Below are 6,208 nucleotides of genomic sequence, written 5' to 3' on the forward strand. Positions count from 1 at the left end.
ATACTTGTATTATTCATAGGATATCTTACGGAATACAAACTAAAGTAGCCTTTAGCAGTATTCGATTCATAGCATTGAAATGATTCACAGAAACACAGGAACCTGTCTTACGAACCAGCGTGCACTGAAACTGCAGGATAACTGTCCCTTACACTCTTTGATCTATAGCTCTCAGCCCTAATAGTTAACTCTCCTGTCTTTGAATCCTTGTTTGAAACTGAGATCAACAATAACGTTAGGAAACTTTTAGCAGTGATTCACACACAGACACAGAATGTTAGCAGCATCGCTACACTAGTATTTGCTAGTACACAAACATTTTAAGGGCTATGATTACACATCTGGATCTTCCCTTCATAATTGTGGTTGTAGCTTCAAACAAATAGCTTGAAGCCCTTCTCTTTCTTAGTTGCTGATGTTTGGCACAATGCTTGATTAATGCGACCAACGTTGTTGACTGTAAGTCCGGGTAAGTGTTGAACCAAACGAGTGAAAAACGCCGTAGCCAATGTGTTGGATACAAGTGCCAGAAGTGAAACAGCTGGCTGACTCAGAATACGGAAAAGAGCATGCATATAGTATATTCCAGTCTAGCTTTAGTGCTTCATACAGGAAAATGAGCAATACATGTGCTTAAATCATTTTCTTTATTCTTTCTGTCCATGGAATAATACAGTGTGTTTGGTTTAAGAATTTGATTCTTAGTTGTACTGTATTTAAAATATGAAATGTCTCTCCACAGTGCCAGCTTTAAGGATTGTCCTCCTGGGTGTGAATGGAGCAGAAAAACATTCAGCTGGAAACACCATCCTGGAAGGCAGTGTGAGAAACATGTAGGAACAGTGGAGGGCAGAAAGATCTCACTCATCAGCATACCAAGGCTGTTCAATACATCACTTTCTGAAGAAGAGCTGAAAGCTGAAATAGATCAGTGTGTCTCACTGTCAGCTGTCAGCAATTCTTCACTAACAGTTGGTTAAATCAATAGAGGAGTATCTGAAAAGATATAAAGCTTAACAGTAATAGAAGAAATTTTGAGTATTAATAGTGAGATGCAGCACACAATAATTAGAGATGAGCAAAAGAAACTACAAAAGGAGAAAATAGGGTTAACTGTAAAACAAATCAGCGATGCTTTTGTAAGCTTCTTGAACATACATGTTCAAGCACTGAAGGTGATAGCAATGTTTGCTATAATAGCTGAAATCTTTCCATCAGCTCTTAAGGGTTTTGGAGTTGGGGTGATAATTATTGCAATATTTTCTTCAATGGGAATTTTGACAGAGTCATGGATGTGTTTCTTTTTCGGGGGGGCTTTGATTTTCTGGGGTTCAGGTATCATAGGTTCAGTGATTGGGTGGTATTCATTTACTAAATTGCACGGAAATTAATGTGCACTGTTTGCTGGAGGAAAAACAGCAACAGGCTAACACTGTAAGAAACAATTAATCAGTTCAACCTAAATTATACTTCATGTGGTTATGAGCAATTTGATATGATCCCAGTAGTAATATTGGTAATAAAGTTAATAATCCTGGTAATTAAGGTCTGTGGGACAGTGTGGAGAAGGTCAGCTATCCATGTACATGTATCTCTTACAGGAATCATTTTAAAGGTGTAATTTTCTGCCAATGTTTTCCAAGTATTGAACTTGTTGTCAATACTAACAGCTGTTCTTTAAGTGTTACAAGTTAGAACATTGTGAGTTAAACAGAAAATGCATTCAAGGAGAACGTGTTTGAACTTCATGGTGAAAAAATATTTTAAACATCTGTAAAAGAGAAAATCATTTTTACTCATGAAAACAAAGTGTATTGGATATTTAAAGTTGAATAAAAACACATTCTGTATATCATGTCAAACATATAACTGCAATAACAAAGTGCTGAAATAAAATGTTTGCTCACATTTCTGGTTCTGAAAGCATTTAATGATTAAAACACCAGTTGGAGTAATAATTACCAATGCTAATGTGTTTTTATGTTTCCTATTTCTCTCACAAGCCTAAACCTGTGTATTTTGTATTTAATTCCTCTCTCCTTGAAATTTTTAATAATGTGACTATATGACCAACTATAGGATCACATTAGCAACCCTGCAGCTTAAAATACCCACTGTTCTGTGCATTTTCAGTACTGCAGCTTGTTTGAGCTTTGTGTTAGAATTAGTTTATGGGGGCAAATGACCCAATGAGTAGTAGTGATAATATTACTATTTGTGGTAGTAGTATAAGAAATGACTGCAGCAGCAGTTATAATGCTAGTAGTAGCAGCAGAAAGCACTCATCAAAGGCGCAATGTTTCCCGGATCTCCTTCTCTTTGACAATGTCACATTGGTGTCTGAAGTGGGATAGCACTCCCAGTGATCTGGATGAGAATGGTGCTACCTTGACCTTAAAGATAAGCAGCAAGGAAAGCCAAGGCCAGCCAAAGACTGCAGAGACAGTGTCTCTCAGAGAGATTTAGCACACCCTTGACGCAACCATCAGAGCCCTCACACCAGGGAAAATGTCAAAGCTGATGCGAAGGCCTCCCCATGCAAGCACCACTCCTCTCCAGTTCAAGTGTCCAACAAGTTTGCCCTACTTAGTGAAACACCCTCTGAGACATTTGTTGAAAAAGCTCTGGTTATAGATCATTCTTTTTTACAGCACATGAAAATAGCCATCAGTAACTGAAAAAGCCAATGACGGGCAGCAGACAGCCTGGCTATATAGACCGTCTGCCTTGAGATGCCACATAGGTTCCAAAAACAACATTTCAGAAAACCTTGAACAATTATGCCTCACACAAACGGTTGATATGGAGAGATAGCAACCATTTATACAAATGCTTTAGGCATCGATCAGAAAGCAGGCTACACATTTTCTTCTTGAAATTCTTTTTCTTAATATAAATGATACAGAAATATATTAAGAATTCATTTTCAGTAATACAATCTACAGGCCACCACAGCTCAAAAACCCACAGTCCTCTATGCGAAATTTGGGGTGTAACAATTACCTGCCTTGAAGTGAAGAGAATTAAGGTGGATTTGGGCACAGCATTGTCAAAAAGCTTTTGAGGACATAAAGAAAGCCCTCCTATCTGCAACTGTTCTCAAACCACAAAATTTCCAGAGGCCATTTCAAGTACAAACAGACGCAAGCGAGTCAGGCATAGAAGCAGTGCTAACACAAGAAGATGAAGGTGAGGGACATGTTATAGTCTATGCTTCCAGATTGTTTAGTGGAGCAGAGAAGGTGTATTCTGTGTCTGAGAAATAATGTTTGGTGGTTGTACTGGGCATTAAAAAGTGGAGAGCGTATCTAGAAGGAACTCACTTTGAGATCATGACGGACCATGCTGCACTTACATGGGTTCTTAGCCTACCCCAAACCCTTCATCAAGACTTACCAGATGGGAGGATACGAATTCAGCGTGGTTTATTGTAAAAGTCAATGTTATGTTGTTCCTGACACACCACTGCCAGGTACTGTTGCCACCTGCAAAGCAGTGATGCCATCTGAGGCATTACTGGTAGAGTGCACAGATGTAATCAGTGCACAACAGGGTGATTCAGAGGTGCAGGCACTAATGAAAGAAATAGAGCCTGAGCCAGATCCTAGAAGAATCCATTACACACAAGATCAAGGCCATACTTTTCAGCTGTACATACCCAGAAACCTAAGGGAGGTGTTCCTGCAGTTTGCACATCACAACCCCCTTAGCGGTCACCTGGGTAGGTTAAAGACCCTCCTTCAGTTGCTAAATATATCATATTGACCAGATGCCAGAAAAGGTGTGTGGAGACACTGTAGAGATTGTGCAACATGCCAAAATTATAAGCCCCGAGAAACCCAGCTACCTCAACAGCTTCACTCAGCACCTGTACTGGAGCCTGGGTATATGTTAGGAGTGGACATCATGGGTCACTTTCGTAGGAGTAACAAACAGAACAAACACCTGTGAGTTGTTGTTGACTACTGCAGCAAATGGATGGAGGCTTTTCTCCAAGTTTGGCTAAAACATCACAGGTTGCCTCAATTCTAGATAAAGACATCTTTACATGATGGGGCACCCCTGTCTATTTTGTGTCGGACTGAGGGGCACACTCTTGAATACAGTGTGTAAGCAGTGGGGAGTCATTCAAAAACTGATCACTGTGGGACAAGTGGATCTCAGAGTTCTGGTATGCAATCACCTCAGCTTGGCAGGAAAGCAAGGGATTTATGCCAGCTGAGGCAGCATTGGGCAGGAAGTCGAAGGGTTCGTTGGAAAGGCTCACTCAGAAGCCGATTTCCCCCTGAACACAATGCATATGAGACCATTGTTAGGCAACAGCAACTTATTCAGCAGGTACGCTCTATTGTGTAAAGGGCCCAGTGTAAGCAAGCCCACTACTATAACACCAGAAGAAAACCCTCAAGGCTTCAGGTTAGTGAACTGGTGAGAGCCAGATCGTATCTCCTGTGCAAGGCTGAAACAGGTTTTAGTGCAAGGTTGGCACCTAAATGGAAAGGCCCAGAAGACTGTTAAATGCTTTGGTGAGGTATATTATAAGATTCATTATGTTTATTTCTTAACTTACTATTTTGTTTGTGACTGTGTGGGGTGTGTTGCCAGCACTGTTACATTTAAACAATGCAGAAGAATCATGAGCATGGCCTAGATGGATTTGGGGCAGGTTTTAGAGGAGGTGTACCCTTATTTGTGGTAGATTTTACCGTAATCCAGCACCAAAAGTTTACCATGTTGTCCCCTTGGTATAAGATCATATCTGTCTCTGCAAGCCTATGGCAATTGATGCCTTGAGCACTGGGTAGCAAGTGACATTAGTTTGGGCTAAAATTTATAATTTGATAGACTGCAAATATTCTTGGATATTAAATAGTTACTAACCAGAACTGGGACACTGGAAGTGGGGGTGCTGCTGGTGCAGCAGGACCCCCAGATCTCAAAATTGCTATAAATCATTTTAAAAGATTTGAACTTTAAAATCATTTGAATGTAGTAAAGATTTGTTTGTGCTTGCTTTAGAGTGCGGATTGTAAAATCCGCAGTAGCCATGCACTGTTTAAGGTAATGCTGTATTCTCATTAAAGCAAGCTAAATTGCTACTCTCAACAACTGTTGAACTATACAGTGTTATAGGCCAGTTCTGAGCTCAAAAGCAGTCTAATAACATTTTTAAACTTAAAAAATCATCTAATTTAATAATGAAGTTTTTTTTTAATGTTGTATCTCCTGCACATTGTGTGTTCCAGTGTTAAAGTCAGTGTGTGACTGAGGATGTGACAAAATTGGTTACTGCCTCACATACAAATAATCTAACTGGTCGCTGTTTAGCTCATTCTCATAAAGATCATCCAGAATGAAAGAGTAGAGTGAGCAAGGTAAGCATCAGTGGTTTGATGTGTCAGTTGTGTGTGTATATTCTCGTCTCTTTCTAAAATGTCCAATGTAAATTATTAAAACAGATAAATAATTTTGTTTGCATCACATCCTCGCTAACATCAGGTATATGTTACTTAAAATTTCAAAACCCTCAATCTAAAACACCTTCCTGAGTTCCTGAAAGAGTATTCAGACTCCTGCCAGATTCATTTAACTGGCTTCATGAAAAAGTTCCCTAAAGGACTGATTCCATTTGAGGCTCTACTGATGCTAATACCTCTTTGTCAGTGGCACTTTAAGGTGGTGGAGAGGTTTCATGGTCAGCATATTCTTGTGAACATGCTGAACAATGCTTATATAAAGAGAAATATAGAATGTTTATATAGATTAAAAGTTTATTTTTATATGCTTTACATCCTATAATGTATCAATCACAAACACAGTTAAACCTGAACAACCCTTGGTAATTATTGAGTAGTACTACAGTAATCATAGATCATTTTTTTTATAAATGCTACATTTAACAAATAAAAACAGAGAGAAAAAAGCCTACACAGCTTTCCAGACTTCACTGTTGAAGAAGCAGAGCTAGCCTATTTTATAGGAACATTATGTTGTTGTTTATTCATTTGTAAGTTGAAGAATAGTAAATGTGGACAGAGCTGAGGAGATAAAAGTTGGAAAGAAAATGTAAAAAATAAAGGCAACTGCCCTTCATTGGATTTTTTTGGTGTAGCAATATCTTAGACAAGTTTATGTTAATGTTTATGTTAAGGGTATGGGAAGAGTATAGGAAGACAGTTGCTCAACATTTAAACATTTTAAACATACA

The sequence above is a fragment of the Colossoma macropomum genome, unplaced genomic scaffold (assembly GCF_904425465.1).
Source record: "Colossoma macropomum unplaced genomic scaffold, Colossoma_macropomum, whole genome shotgun sequence".
Classification (NCBI taxonomy): domain Eukaryota; kingdom Metazoa; phylum Chordata; class Actinopteri; order Characiformes; family Serrasalmidae; genus Colossoma; species Colossoma macropomum.